General features: G+C 44.9%; 1 pseudogene; it reads right to left on the bottom strand.

Annotated features, from left to right (window-relative positions):
* Positions 1 to 542: 542 nt before the first annotated feature.
* On the bottom strand, positions 543 to 15,474 carry LOC140710171 (uncharacterized; annotated as a pseudogene).
* Positions 15,475 to 16,829: the final 1,355 nt, after the last annotated feature.

Genomic DNA, 16,829 nt, shown 5'->3' with positions numbered 1-16,829 from the left:
AGATCACAGACTGCTGTGCTAGCAATGAGGGAGGCTCCGTGGGTGTGGGACCCTCCTGGCCAGGTGTGGGATATGATCTCCTGGTGTGCTGGTTTGCTTAAAGCGCAGTATTGGGGTGGGAGTTACCCGATTTTCCAGGTGTTGTGTGTCTCAGTTCCCCTGGCTAGGAAAAGGGATTCCCTTCCCCCTTGCGCTTCCCAGGTGAGGCAATGCCTCGCCCTGCTTCAGCTCTCGCTGGTCGGGCTGCAGCAGCTGACCAGCACCGATCGTCCGGCACTCCCCACTGAGATGAACCCAGTACCTCAGTTGAAAATGCAGAAATCACCGGTCTTGTGTGTCGCTCGCCTGGGAGTTGGAGACTGGAGCTGTTCCTATTCGGCCATCTTGCTCCGCCCCCCGCAGTTGATTTATTATGCTTTATTATTTATTTTCTGTCATCACCTGCTAGGATATGAGCTTCATGAAAGCAGGCATTGCTGATGCATCCCCAGCACCTAGAAGAGCATCTGTTGAATGAATGGATAAGCAAAATTTAGATCACATTTGGGAGACTAGAATTGGATCTCTAAATGAAAGACAAAATCCTTCTTTCAAAAACTTCCTTTGCTGAGTTATCACAAAGCAATGATAATTAAGTTCCTAAAAATATTTCCCAGAGTGACAGTGTGTCCCCTCTTCTACTTGGTTGCATTCCTTTTCCTGCAGGCCCCACAGGAAGTAAGTTTCTCTTGCAGCTCAAGCTTGCTTAGAGGACCTGATGCCCGGGCCCTTTGCATTACCCTAGTGGGTAGGTGGGGGCTGCAGTAATGACCGGACTGGATTTCCCACCAGACTGGAGGGAAGGGGACTCAGAGGCACTTTAAAATCAAAGTAAATAAAGCTGTAGGACATTTCTATTTCTTGTACAACCAAGGTTGTGGACTAATATTCATTCATAGTGCTTGATGTTTTGTTTCTGTCAAAGTGGGGAAGACAGCTGGGAAGGGAGAAAATATAACATCAAACTGTGCCCCAACACAGGCTCCTAGTCCCAGGATCCCCTTGAGCTCCCTTGGGCACCTTCCAGATCACCCTTGGACCGTGTCCTCCCAGATGTGTCTCCTGGTTTGAACTCCCACCCAGAGTAAGGGCCTCACTTGCTCCAAAGCCCTGTTCCTTAAGAATTTGCAGTCACAGCATTTGCCACATATGTTCTGGCAGCAGGGGTGAGGTTGAGGCATCACAGGCCTCTTATGGTCCAGATGAGGGATGATCAGTGCCAAATGCATGGCATCCCTTGGTCGGCCATGGCCTCAATCCTCCCAGCTTGTAAAGAGGAATTCTTAGGCTCTGCAGGCTCACTCCTTTTGGGAAGAGAACAAAACCCTTCTTGACCCTTTTCTTGTTCTAAATACCCCTCTCCTCCTCGGTCCTCTTCCCTCACCCTTCTCTCTAGAGGTTGACCTAGAGAGAAGGAAACCAGCTGGCTCAGGGTGAGACTTTTGCTCAGACAGTTTTCCACCAAATGGGAGCCGGGAGCTAGAGGTGGGATTGCTGCTATCATCTCAGAAGCAGAGTTGCTCTCTGGCAGAGAGCTTAAGCGGGCAGCAGCAAGGTGCACCGTCCCTTTCACAGACTCACCAGTATCCTGGCCCCACCTACAGGAATTCCGAGGGCTTGTGAGTTAAGGCTGCAGGACTTTCTGTGCAGGCAGGACTGCTCTGTGCTGCTAGAATGTTTTCCTTTTCCCCAAAGGAGGTGAGTGCACCCAAATATGGCATAAAACCAAAAAGCTCCCAACTTTCTCTGGGAACTGGCAGACTATAAAATACATTATCTGCTTGAGCAGTGGAGGAAAAATACCCTCAGGTTGAGTCATGCTTGTGCCTTTCTCCACATCTCACCCCTCTAACCCCATCTTCTTGTCCTGGATAAGTAAAGGAAGGAAGGAAGGAGAGGGAGGGGATGGAGGAGAGGAGAAGGAAGGAGAGGGAGGGAAGCCTCAAAATCAGGTTTGGAAGCGGTTTGGCCAGGAACCAAGTATAAGATTGGGAAAACTGTCTTTATTGAGGGCATGAATGTAATGGCCTTAGGGGGACTTGGGTGGAGCTTGGTGGGGTGGGTATCTGGGATCCCACATCAACAGGATTATGGCAGGCACAATAGTAATTCCGCCTTACATTTTATACCAGAATGGGCTTTACAGAAATTTTTACATATATGTTCTTATTTGCTCCTCATGACCTCCCATGTGGTAGAAGCAAGTGTAATAATCCTCCTCAGTACCAAGCGGGGCTGGACTCGACACCTTTGAGATCACTTCAGCTCCATCACTCCAGCGTTCTTGGGCATTGTCCAAGGGCCCACCTTGGGCTATTCATTAGGTAGGCACACTTCAGAAGTTGTGAAGTCAAGATACATGCATTGCCTGGGGGCCTCCTCCCTGCCTGGGATTCTGAACAGGAGACACAACAGTAAAGAGGGAGACAAAAATATCATCTTTATTACTGTTAGAAGCTACATGGGAAGAAGCAACCTACAGTGAGAAACAAATGACCCTGCTATTTGAGCACAGGATTGGGCAGACCTGCCTACCCTGTCCCAGCAGGGGACATATTTCCAGGTAAGACTTTGAGCATAAGAAAGCAGAAGGGAATAAGAAGAAACAGAGGAAGGGGCTGGAAGACTCTGTCTGGTGCTTCCCTCCAACTCACCAACCAGGTGAAGGGTGGGAAGGGCCAGGAATGTCATATGAACGGACGTCCCTTCATGTGGGGGAAATGTCAGAGCTAGGGAAAACATGTTCCTATATGAAAAACTGTATTGTATTGACATGCAACTTCTCTTGGGACCAGGCTCTCTATGCTGGCAGGAGTGGCTTAATTTTCTGGCCCATTAAGAGTTCATTGCCATATTAGGATTCTCCAGGGAAACAGAACCAATGGGATATATAGGAGATGTGTGTGTGAGTGTGAGTGTGTGTTTGTGTGTGTGTGTACAGAGAGAGAGGGAGTATTGGGGAGGGAAAGAGACACCCATATAAGTAAATTCACTGAACAAAATTAAATTATGAAGATTGATATCCATCCTTGGATCAGTTAGTACCTCTCAGTCACCTGGCATCTGTGGACCATGCCCTTAGTCATGGGGCTTCTTAAATATTTCTTGTATTGAAAATAAGATAAGAATGACTTGCTTCTTGATTCAAAGAGGAGGAGAAGTGTCTGCTGTGTGCAATGCCCTGTGTTGTTGAGGACACAAAGGGAAATGACATGTGGTATGTGGTATTTGTTTTCTGGGAGCTCAAGGTTAAGTTGATGATGCAAAGCATAACACAATGAATGCGTTTAAGAAGATATAAGCCAAGTGTTGTGGTCTGAGGTGGAATTAATTCCCAGCTGGAGTCTGAAAAAGGCTCCGTGGAAAAGAAAACATTTGAATTGTACCCTGAAGAGTGAACAGAATTTTGAAAAGCAGAATTTAGGTGGCTCAGCCTGTAATCCCAGCACTTTGGAAGGCTGAGGAGGGCAGATTGCTTGAGGTCGGGAGTTCGAGACCAGCTTGTCAACATGGTGAAACCCCGTCTCTACTAAATATTCAAAAATCAGCTGATTGTGGTGGTGTGTGCCTGTAATTCCAGCTACTCAGAAGGCTAAGGAAGGAGAATTACTTGAACCCAAGAGGCAGAGGTTATAGTGAGCTGAGATGGCACCACTGCACTCCAGCCTGGGCAACAGAGTGAGACTCCATCTCAAAAAAGAAAAAAGAAAAAGAAAAAAGAAAAGCAGAAGTTAAAGAAAAGGATATTTCAGGCTGTGTCGAATTTGAGGAATGTTGATAAATCTGGTCTTGTTAGAGTATTTTTGTTGTTGTTGTTGTTTTTGAGACAGTCTCACTCTGTCACCCAGACTGGAGTGCAGTGGTGTGATCTCGGCTCACTGCAACCTCCGCCTCCTGGGTTCAAGCAATTCTCATGCCTCAGCCTCCCGAGTAACTAGGATTACAGGAGCCCACCACCATGCCTGGCTAATTTTTGTATTTTAGTAGAGATAAGATTTCACCATGTTGGCCAGGCTGGTCTCAAACTCCTGACCTCAGGTGATCCACCCGACTTGGCCTCCCAAAGTGCTGTGTTTGTGGGGAGTGAAGTGGGGAGGGGGATGGCTATAGGGGCCTTCTTCTTGGGGCTGGTGCGCGGGAAGAAAAAATTTAAAGACAGAGCTCAGGTGGGAAAGATAGGTTACAGTTACATTGGGAAAGGCATCTAGATGGGACCTGGGGGACATAGAAGAAAGTGTTGTGCTAAGGAGTTAAGACTTCCTTGTGAAGGTAATGGGGGGCTATTCAATGTTTTTAAGGACAGGACACACACACACACACACACACACACACACACACACACACACTCACCCTATATAGCCCATTGGTTCTATCTTTCTGAAGAATGCTAACACAGCAATGAAGGATTACCTTCTGGCGATGAAATGCATGAAGGAAGAATGGTGGTCAGAGGCCAGTACAAGAGCCTTGGTAACAGCTGGATAAGGACTGAACCATTGCAGAGGCGGTGGGAATGGATACGAGGGCACTCATTGGAGAGGTTTGAAAGGCAGAACCTGGTAACAGATAGGAGTAATTTTGGTTGGCATGGGAGGAAGCTAATCAGGAGATTATCCCTATTTTAACGCTCAGCATGTTCTACTTTGTGTCAGTGACTCTTTCTTCTATGTCCCCTAGGTCCCATCAAGATTGAAGATGCATTGAAGACACTCGGAGCTTTCATCTTTGCGTGAGTCTCAGCCTTCAGAACAGAGCTCTGGCCAGGTGAGTGCCATATATAAATGTTAGTGACAATGAAGTGACCCCAGGAGGATAGGCCGGGTCATGCAAATCACATGAGAGAGGGTCTGTTTGTCTCTGTGTGGGTGTGCCACCTGGCACCTGAAGTGAAACTCTGCAAAGCCACATGTGGTACAAAGGAGCCTGTGTGGGAAATCCCTTCTTGACACCCATGAGTGGTCACCTCATTAGCGTCCCCAGAACGGTAGAGGGAAGGAGCCTGATCAGTAACAGGAGGCCAGGAAGGTCCTCCTATTCGTCCTATTCTGGGCTGGGGAAGACAGGCCGGCCAGGATTCCTACTGAGGGGAGCACAGGTCCTGGCCACTCACTGGCCTAGGAATCACCACCTATGGCTATCACAGGAGCCACAAAAGGATGTGGAAGTTATCATTGGTGATAAGTTCCTGGGGTCACCCGCAGGGGCATTTGTCTGGCAGGATGAGGGCTAAACATTCCCTTCTTTTATATTTGATTTACTTTAATTGGAAAAAGTAATGCATGTAGAAAATTTTTAGAGTATTTGAAAGTCTATACAATTAAAAAGATAAATAAAAACACCCATTGTCCTACCAGAAAAGACAGCTTTTGCCAAATTTTCATCATTGTAAGGCAGCATGTCTTTTCCATACATATCAGGTTTATATATTATTTATCATATATATGCTGTACCATATACCATACTGCATATGTGGCCACTACCAAGTAAGTAGATGGTGCTTTTCGTTTCTTCAGTTAATCACCAGGGTGCACTTTTATCCTTATTTGTAGGAAATCCAGGATCTCATGAGATGCCCTTTTCTCTTCCATTTTTCTGAACACCAGGGAGTCACTCAGTCCAAAGGGAGCCAGACTTTTGGCTCAAACACAATAGGTGACAAAGCAGGGTCTGATCCAATGCAGCTTATTTTTCCTGCTGCCACATGGTATCCCTGTTGAAAACTATTTGCCAATCCCATGGCATCTTCAAAGTTCTAGGCTATTGTCAGTACTGTTGAACCCACACTTAGGCTGCAAGGGTACAGCTCCCTAAGTTTCATACTCTCACTCTTAAACATTGCTCCCAAAGGAATACCCTGAGTTCTGTTGACTTCACTGTGAGCCTCTTTCTGCCTCAGCCATACACTCTCCCAGAGTTGATTCAAACCCATAAGCCTCAGGCCCCAGTGATAAGCCTGAGTCCCCAGCATGGCATCCCTTCACCCCTCTTGTCTTTGGGGCCTCTAGGATCCTTTCCTGCCAACAAAACATGGTCAGGCCACTCCTGCTTTTGTAATTTTAAATGTTGGGTAGGAAGGAGTAGGAATCTAGGTTACTTCCTTTCCAGAAGATTCCGAATGCCATATGCCAACTGGTCCTTCTTTTCCCCAGAAATCAGCTCTGCATATTCAGGAAGATCTCCTCTAAGGTGTCAGAGAGGACAGCCACAATAGATAGTTGTATGACTGACTGAAAAGTTAGCTGATCTCTCACCTAGGAAGAGAAGCAGGGGCCGCTTTGATGCATGCTTACATGGGGCTTTCCCTTTGGATCCAATAAGATCTCTGCTCTGCCCACCTGAGTGCTGTCCTGGTGATTTGGGCCTCTCTGCACTCAAAGGGCAGGCTTGGAATGCCAAGCATTGCCTCCCAGGGCATTGATGAAGTACTCAGCTCAGCTCTTTCAATCATCAGTTTAAAAAAATGGAAATGCTTCCAAACCTCAGAGCTGAGGATTCACTCTGAATAATAATTTTATGTGAAATTGAGGTACTCTGTTCAGACTAAATCCCGTGTCTTATCACTTCTTACCACCCAGGTTCAGGCCACTATCATTGCTCATCTGGACAATTACAATAACCTCCCAGTTTCTCTGCTTACACGCTTTCCCCTCTGTTGTCTGTGCTTCATGCAGCAGCCAGGATAGACGGCTCAAAGACCTCCAGTGCCTTCCGAGAGCACACTAGAATAAAATTCACACTCCCCACTGAGGCATGTGGGCCCTCCAGTGTGTGACCCCTGTGAGTCTCTCCAATCTTACCCCTTTCTCTTATCACTCCAGCCACACTGCCTTTCTTGCTCTTCCTTGAGTAACCAAGCTTGTTTCTTCCTCAGGGCTTTTATTTGTTTTTCCTCCTTCTTAGAACGTTCTTCCTTCATTCCTTCACATAGTTCACCCTCTTGATTCATTCAAAGCTGCTCAAAAGTCGCTTTTTCAGAGAGGACTTTAAAAATAGACACTGCTTCCTGACCAACATCCTTCCCTGCTCCCACCTGTATCCCTGGATCACACAATTTTTCTTCATAGTTTTTACCATTACCCCCCACATTGTTTTTTTTTTTTTTTTGAGACAGAGTCTTGCTCAGTTGCCCAGGCTGGAATGTAGTGGCACGATCTCGGCTCATTGCAAGCTCTGTCTACTGGGTTTACACCATTCTCCTGCCTCAGCCTCCCAAGTAGCTGAGACTACAGGCACCCGCCACCATGCCCGGCTAATTTTTTTTTTTTTTTTTTTGTATTTTTAGTAAAGACGGGGTTTCGCCATGTTAGCCAGGATGGTCTCGAGCTCCTGACCTTGTGATCCACCCGTCTCGGCCTCCCAAAGTGCTGGGATTACAGGCATGAGCCACTGTGCCCGACCTACCACCAACATTTTATACTTTATTGATTTGTTTCTTTATGTGTTGTCTGTCTTCCTAGCATTAGAATTTAAGTTCCTTGAGAAAAGGCCTTGTTTACCCCTTCCATGGTGGAGTCCACTGGTCCTAGAGCAGTGCCCGGCACATAGTAGATGCTTAATGAATGTATTGTACATGAATAAATGAAGGAATGCAACTGTTTGTCAAATCAAATAGTCTTTAATCTATTGTTTCTTTAATCTTTTGGGTTTATAAACAGGAATAGTTAGCAATTTGGATGTGGTTTGGCCAGATAGTTCTGTTTCATATGACACTGGCTGTTGTCACTCATTCATCTGCATTCAGCTAGTGCCTAACATGGGCTGGGAGATCCAAGAAGGCTTCATTCATATGTCTGGTTCCTCAATGCTCTCTACAAGGCTTTTTTTTCTCCACATGGCTAACTGGGCTTCCTTACATCATGGTGGTCTCAAGGTGGTTGGACTTTTTACATGGCAACTGACTTCCAAGAGGGAGCAGAAGTCTACGCACTGAGTTCTAAAATATTACCTACTAGCTTTATGACACTGAGAAAATTATTTCAATTCTCTAGGCTTAAATTTACTCACAGGTTTAAAGTGATATCTGTATAAGAGGAGAATGGAATCCCAGAACTTCATGACCCCTATGCTAGGGACAGGGTGAGAATTACTTTTCTATTTACTTCCTTTCCACTTACAAGAACTATTGATAAGAGAGGGGTTGCTGATCAGTAGTGCAAGAAAAATTGCCATTTCAAAGTTTCATATCATTCAGCCTAGAAAACTCACATTAAAGGGCCGTTTGTGGTTATCGAAGGCAAAGCTCAGGGGTATGAAATAAGACTAAGGGGGTCTAAAAGTGCCCTGCATAACAAAGTAACAGAAAATTTCTGTTTTCTAGCCCTGTAGCTGAGAGAATGACAGAAAGCTCACAGTGGGAGGTTGAGATCCCAGGTACATGGCAGCCTTAGGCCTAGGTTCTAGAAGTGGTAGCGGGGTTGGTGAGACTGTGATATTAAACTCCAGCCTGTTTCCTTTTCTGTAATTGCTTCCATATCACCAAACCATTGGGAAAAACTTTGTGTTGTATTATGTGGAGGCCTAAGGAGAAGGAGCCTTATTTAACCTTCAATGAAAGAGGAGAGGAGAGAGGACAACATCTCAGGAGGAAGAGGGAGAGAGGAGGTAAGAGGTGAGCTAACAGCAGAAATTTGAAGAACATTTGGGTCCATCTTAGAAATACTGGAGAAAATATTAGACTTCTCTGATGTAGCATGTTGCCTAGGGGCTCAGGCTGTTTTGTTAGGGGAGGCTGACCCCAGGATACTAGTAGAGTAGGGGATATTCTGATTTGGCACATAAAATACTTGGCCCTTTGCTGACTTATCTTACATGGTGACTTCTGCTATTATTATTCAGAGTTGAAGTAACTTGCCACGGGAAGTACAGGTGGGCATGGCAACTGACGTTCAGAACCAGGCTTATCTGAGTCTTAATATCTTCATTTTTTCCACTCTACCACATTTATTTCAAGGACTCTGTACTTGTTACTAAGTCTTTATTTAGAGTACTAAAGCCAAATGAAAGACCTGGTGGCAACTTGCAGCCAAGTTATGTGATGATGCACCCTAGATCACCCAAGGCAAGGCAAGGGCATTTTTAGGGCTGGCTGGGGATCGCCCAAGCACAATCTCTCTTGATTATTTTGGGGTCAAGTCTCCAGAGAGCATAAGGCTCTAAAGTCCATCTCTGTTCCAGCACTTTAAAAATCTTGTTTATATGCTAATTGTACTCTACCTTCAGCTGGGGTTCTATCATCTGTCAAGTAAATAGTTTCGATAATGAGAAAAGAAACCAGAAACGCAAATAAAAGGAGACAAAGAGTATGAGTGAGCCAGAGCAAGGTTAGAGGAAACTTATGCATTCCTGCTGAGAGCCACATTGTCTCATATGTAAACTCATACCTCTATTTTTATTTATTCTGGCATAAAAAGCTTTCCTTGCATTAATATTGATACTGTTAATGTTTTATAGGGTGTAGACGTCATGGTTACATTGAAATTCTCCTTCAGTAGATGGAGGATTCTTATATTTATTGAAACATAAACTGAGTTTGAGTCAGACTGTCATTTACCCCTACCAAGGACCTGAGAATTCTTCAGGGGTGTTGGTAACCTTTAGCCCTTCTTCCATTGTTAACATACACTCCTCTATGTCCCCAAAGAGTGAGACTCTTCAACCCTTTTTTCTTTTATTTTTAACTTTTGAGAGGGAGTTTCATCCTTATGCCCAGGCTGCAGTGAGGTGGCGCAATCTTGCCTCACTGCAACCTCCATCCCCCAGGTTCAAGCGATTCTCCTGCCTCAGCCTCTGGAGTAGCTGGGATTACAGGTCTGCACCACCACGCCTGGCTAATTTTTGTATTTTTAGTAGAGACGGGGTTTCACAACTCCTTTTTCTTAACTGAGACCTAGATGTTCTTGAAGACCCAACTTCCTCTGCAGCCTCCTCTCTGCAAGCTGAGGAACAAGGTCCCACAATAGGCTATCTGTAAGCTGAGGAGCAAGGAGAGCCAGTTTGAGTCCCAAAACTGAAGAACCTGGAGTCCAGTGTTCGAGGGCAGGAAGCATTCAGCACGGAGAAAGATGTAGGCTGGGAGGCTTAGCCTGTCTCTCCTTTTCATGTTTTTCTGCCTACTTTATATTCACTGGCAGCTGATTAGATTGTGCCCACCAGACTAAGGGTGGGTCTGCCTTCCTTGGCCCACTGACTCAAATGTTAATATCTTTTGGAAACACCCTCACAGACACAGCCTGGATCAATACTTTGTATCCTTCAATCCAATTGAGTTCACACTCTGTATTAACCATTACAGTTCCTTTCCTTCATAGATGATTTTGGAATGTCTGTCAGTCATTGTCCCCATTTATTTGAGACACAGTCCTAGGATATTTTAACATTTGTCAGACAATCCAACAACCCAGTCTCCAAACTGCCAGACATTGTTGACTCCAGCATATTCTATTTCTTTCCCCATCAACCAACCTCTACTTGGGCAGTACTCCAGGATCCTGCCCTCTGATCCCAGTGTCTGGTCCTTAAAATATTCTTCCATTACACTTTGACCTCATATGCACTTTCTGTCCCTTGATCACTCTATTTTCCTCACATTTTATTAACACCTTTCTGACTACTTTTTTTCTGTAAGCAGACCCACCCTTAATCTGGTGGGCACAATCTAATCAGCTGCCAACGAATATAAAGCAGGCAGAAAAACGTGAAGAGGCGAGACTGGCCTAGCCTCACAGCCTACATCTTTCTCCCATGCTGGATGTTTCCTGCCCTCAAACATCTGATTCCATATTCTTCAGTTTTGAGACTCAGATTGGCTCTCCTTGTTCCTCAAGCTTGCAGACAGCCTATTGTGGGACCTTGTGATTGTGTAAGTTAATACTTAATAAACTACCCCTTATATGTATGTGTATATATATATCCTATTAGTTCTGTCCCTCCATGGAACCCTAATACATATAGATGACTAATGTAATCTATATGTAATACAAAATCCAATAGTAATATAATCTATTACTAATATAATCTATATGTAATACAAAATCTAATAGATTTTGGTAACAGGAGTGGTTCTAGAGAAACAGAATATTAAAGATGGGGTTCTTTCATTGATTTGGGGGTTTCTGGAGTTGACTGCTTAATATGATTAGTCCCCAAAATGCTAAGGATTCTACTTTTAATAGTGTGGAGAACATTGATAGTCCTTGGCATAAACTGTTGTAAGACGTATGCAAAATAAATGCATTTGACACTCTTGATTCACTGCTCATGAGAGGCAAGGAGTTTAGTGATTCTATACATAATACCTTTGACCATACGTGGAGAATCAAGGAACATGATGAAGCTGGTTGGTTGCTCCTAAGTTCAGTGGGCAAAGTGATGAAAGAAGATGATGGCCTCAGGGATTCTTTCTCCCAGGTTCAGGAGCAGATACTGAGCCTCAAATCTGCTAAGATTGCCCTGAGTAAGAATCTTATCTCCTGTAAAGAAAGAGCTGAAATTGTTGAAAAGCAGACACAAGCTCTTATCATGTGAGTGGCTGATCTATAATGAAAGGTGCATGGACAGCCTCTCCAGGTGTCTACTGTTAAAGTGAGTGCATTGATTGGAAAAAAAATGGGACCCTGCAACTTAGAATGGAGATGTGTGGGAGGACCCTGATGAAGCACGGGACACTGAGTTTTTAAACTCTGATGAATCTTTTTGCCAGAAAGAACAGCTTCCCCATCCCCAGTAGTGGCAACACCCTCTCCCTGATCCATGCTGCCATCAGCCTTTCTACCTTTGTCTGAGGAGATAAACCCAAGTGCTGCCTGAGGCAACAGTGATAGCCTCACCTGAGGCAGTTGCCAGGCAAAATAATGTTGATTCTCCTCAGGAGCCACCCCCAAAACCCCTGTTTGCTTTTAGACTTATAACTAGACCAAAGTCCTGGCGGGCCCCTAGAGGTGAGGTTTACAGTGTCACCCTTGAGAAAGTGCACTACACTGGAAAAGAAGTGCTTGAGTTCTCTAATTTACATAAACAGAAATCTGGAGAACATGCATGGGAATGGATATTAAGGGTACAGGATAATGGGGGAAAGAACATAGAGTTGGATCAGGGTGAATTTATTGATTTGGGTCCACTAAGTAGGGACTCTGTATTTAATGTTGCAGTTTGGGGAGTTAAAAAAGGTTCTAATAGTTTATTTGCTTGGTTAGCTGAAATAAGGATTAAAACATGGCCTACTGTGAGCGAGCTGGAAATACCTGATCTGCCTTAGTTTCACGTAGAGGAAGGGATCCAAAAGCTTAGGGAGATTGGGATGGTGGAGTAGATTAGTCACTTTAAAACTACTCATTCCAGCTGGGAGGGTCCAGAAGATATACCCTTGACCAATACCTTGTGAAGTGGATTTTTGAGGGCAGCACCTGCATCTTTGAAGAGCTCTGTAATTGCTCTTCTTTGTATGTCAGATCTAATGGTTGGAACGGCAGTCACTCAACTACAAAATTTAAGTACAATGGGAATAATTAGATCCTGAGGTGGCCCGGGCCAAGTGGCAGCACTCAACTGTCAAAGGTAAAGTGGGCATAGCTATGTAATGGAGAGGCAAAGTGGAAATCAGAATAGTATGACTCATGTAGAGCTCTGACATTGGCTAATCACATCCTAGAAGTGAAATTGATAGGAAGCTTACTGCATTCCTACTTAAATTATACAAAAGAAAACTTCTAGGTCAAATACACAAAAGAATAATTTGAATTATAAAAATAGAGAATCACAGCCCCTCAATTTCCAGACTTGAGCCAGTTAACAGACCCAGAACCCCTTGAATGAAGAGGAGGCCAGGTCCCCTTGAGGAAGGACCCCACTACATTACTGACAATTTATGCAGTGAATCTTTCTCCCATCCTTCCCCAAGGGGACCTCCAGCCTTTTACCAGGGTAACTGCATTGGGGAATAGGAAATGACCAGACATTTCAGGAACTACTGGACACTGGCTCTCTGAGCTGACATTGATTCCAGGGGACCCAAAACGTCATTGTGGTCCTCCAGTTAAAGTAGGGGCTTATGGAGGTCAGGTAATTAGTGGAGTTTTAGCTCAGATCTGACTTATAATGGGTCCCCAGACTCATCCTATGGTCATTTTCCCAGTGCCAGAATGCATAATTGGCATAGACATACTTAGCAGCTGACAGAACATCCACATTGGCTCCCTGACTGGTAGGGTGAGTGCTACTATAGTGGGAAAGGCCAAATGGAAGCCATTAGAGCTGCCTGTACCTAGAAAAGCAGTAAATAAAAAAATATATATATCGCATCCCTGGAGGGATTGTGGAGATTAGTGCCACCATCAAGGACAGGGTGGTGATTCCCACCACGTCCCAGTTCAACTCTCCCATTTGGGCTGTGTAGAAGACAGATGGATCTTGGGGAATGACAGTGGATTATCATAAGCTTAACCAAGTGGTGACTCCTATTGCAGCTGCTGTACCAGATGTGGTTTCATTGCTTGAGCAAACTAACACATCTCCTGGTACCTGGTATGCCACCATTGATTTGGCAAATGCCTTTTTCTCCATTTCTGTTCATAAGGCCTACCAGAAACAATTTGCCTTCAGCTGGCAAGGCCAGCAATATACCTTTACTGGCCTACCTCAGGGATGTATCAACTCTCTGGCTTTGTGTCGTAATCTTATTCCGAGAGACCTTGATTGCTTTTTGCTTCTGCAAAATATCACACTTGTCCATTACATTGATGATATTAAGCTGATTGGATCCAGTGAGCAAGAGGTAGCATACACACTGGACTTACTGGTGAGACATTTGTGTGCCAGAGGATGGGAAATAAATCTGACTGAAATTCAGGAATCTTCTACCTCAGTAAAATTTCTAGGTGTCCAGTGGTGTGGGCCCTGTCGAGATATTCTTCCTAAGGTGAAGGATAAGTTGCTGCATTTGGCCCCTCCTATAACCAAGAAAAAGGCACCCCTATTTGGATTTTGAAGGCAACACATTCCTCATTTGGGTGCATTACTCTGATGCATTTATCAAGCGACCTGAAAGGCTGCCAGTTTACAGGGCTATCCAGAACAGGAGAAGGCTCTGCAACAGGCGCAGGCTGCTGTACAAGCTGCTCTGCCACTTGGGCCATACGACCCAGCAGATCCAATGGTGCTTGAGGTGTCAGTGGCAGTTAGGGATGCTGTTTGAAGCCTTTGGTAGACTCCCATAGGTGAATAACAGTGGAGGCCTCTAGGATTTTGGAGCAAGGCCCTGTTATCTGTAGATAACTACTCTTCTTTTGAGAGACAGCTTTCGGCCTGTTACTGGGCTTTGGTGGAAATGGAACATTTGACTATGGATCATCAAGTAAACATGTGACCTGAACTGCCTATCATGAACTGGGTGCTTTCTGACCCATCTAGCCATAAACTGGGTCATGCACAGTAGCATTTCATCCTCAAATGGAAGTGGTGTATATGTGATTGGGCTCAAGCAGGTCCTGAAGGCACAAGTCAAGTTACATGAGGAAATGACTCAAATGCCCACGGTCACTCCTGCCACCCTGCCTTCTCTTCCCCAGCCTGCACTCATGGGAAGTTCCCTATGATCAGTTGACAGAGGAAGAGAAGACTAGGGCCTGGTTCACAGATGGTTCAGCATGATATGCAGGCACCACCTGAAAGTGGACAGTTACAGCACTACAGCCCCTTTCTAGGACATTCCTGCAGGATAGCGGTGAAGGTCAGTCTTCCCAGTGGGCAGAACTTCGAGCAGTGCATCTGGTTGTGCACTTTGCATGGAAGGAGAAATGGCCAGATGTGTGATTATATACTGAGTCATGGGCTGTAGCCAATTGTTTGGCTGGATGTTCAGGGACTTGGAAGAAGCATGATTGGAAAATTGGTGACAAAGAAATTTGGGGAAGAGGTATGTGGATGGACCTCTCCTAGTGGTCAAAAACTGTGAAGGTATTTTTGTACCCTGTGAGTGCTCACCAATGGGTGACCTCAGCAGAGGAGGATTTTAATAATGAAACGGATAGGGTGACCTCTTTTGTAGTTACCACTCAGCCTCTTTCCCCAGCCACCCCTGTCATCGCCCAATGGGCCCATGAACAAAGCAGCCATGGTGACAGGGTTGGAGGTTACACATGGACTTAGCAACCTGGACTTCTACTCACCAAGGCTGACCTGGCTACGTCCACTGCTGAGTGCCCAATTTGCCAGCAGCAGAGACCAACACTGAGCCCTCCATATGGCATCATTCCTCGGGGTGATCAGCCAGCTACCTGGTGGCAAGTTGATTATATTGGATATCTTCCATCATGGAAAGGGCAGAGCTTTGTCCTCACTGGAATAGACATTTACTCCGGATATGGGTTTGCCTATCCTGCACACAATGCTTCTGCCAAGACTACCATCTGTAGACTCACAAAATGCCTTATCCACCGTCATGGTATTTCACACAGCATTGCGTCTGACTAAGGCACTTATTTTACAGCTAAGGCAATGCGGCAGTGGGCTCATACTCATGGAATTCACTGGTCTTACCATGTTCCCTGTCATCCTGAAGCAGCTGGATTGATAGAATGGTGGAATGGCTTTTTGAAGTCACAATTACAATGCCAACTAGGTGACACTACTTTGCCAGCCTGGGGCAAAGTTCTCCAGAAAGCCATGCATGCTCTGAATCAGCATCCAATATATGGTACTCTTTCACCCATAGCCAGGATTCATGGGTCCAGGAATCAAGGGGTCGAAGTGGAAGTGGCACCACTCACCATCACTTCTAGTGATCCACTAGCAAAATTTTTGCTTCCTGTTCCTGCTACATTACGTTCTGCTGGCCTAGAGGTCTCAGTTCCAGAGGAAGGAATGCTGCCACCAGGAGACATGGCAATGATTCCATTAAACTGGAAGTTAAGGTTGCCAACTGTACACTTTGGGCTCCTCCTACTTTTAAGTCAACAGGCTAAGAAGGGAGTTACAGTGTTGGCTGGGGTGATTGACCCAGTCTATCAAGATGAAATCAGTCTACTACTCCATAACGGAGGTAAGGAAGAGTATGCATGGAATACAGGAGATCTGTTAGGGTGTCTCAGTATTACCATGCCCTGTGATTAAGGTCAGTGGGATACTACAACAACCCAATCCAGGCAGGACTATAAATGGTCCAGACCCCTCAAGAATGAAGGTTTAGATAACTCTACCAGGAAAAAACCATGACCTGCTAAGGTGCTTGCTGAAGGCAAAGTGAATACAGAAAGCTTAGTAGAAGAAGGTGGTCATCAATACCAGCTATGATCTCGCGAACAGCTGCAGACACAAGGACTATAATTGTCATGAGTATTTCCTCCTTCTTTAGTTAAAAACAAAAGTGTACTAAGAAAATATCTTCATTCTATTTCCTCTTCCTTTATCATGTGACATAAGATTCATTGACTTAATATCAGCATTTAAATATTGTTAACTTTATGTAATAGTATTTGGGTTGGGGATTGGTGAGTTTCTGGTTGTATGAAGGATAGTTGCATTATGTTAGGCATCATTATGACCTTCTTATTGTCTTTATTTGAAGATTATGTATGATCTCAGGAGATGTGTATGGGTTCAAGTTGACAAGGGGTGAACTTGTGATGGTTAATACAGAGTGTCAACTTGATTGGATTGAAGGATGCAAAGTATTGACCTTGCGTGTGTCTGTGAGGGTGTTGCCAAAGGAGATTAACATTTGAGTCAGTGGGGTGGGGAAGGCAGACCCACCCTTAATCTGGTATACACACACACACACACACACACACACACACACA

Source organism: Chlorocebus sabaeus, chromosome 25, assembly GCF_047675955.1.
Source record: "Chlorocebus sabaeus isolate Y175 chromosome 25, mChlSab1.0.hap1, whole genome shotgun sequence".
In the NCBI taxonomy this organism is placed as follows: domain Eukaryota; kingdom Metazoa; phylum Chordata; class Mammalia; order Primates; family Cercopithecidae; genus Chlorocebus; species Chlorocebus sabaeus.
Note: the sequence above shows the minus strand (reverse complement) of the source record. Positions and strands in the feature narration are given on the sequence as shown.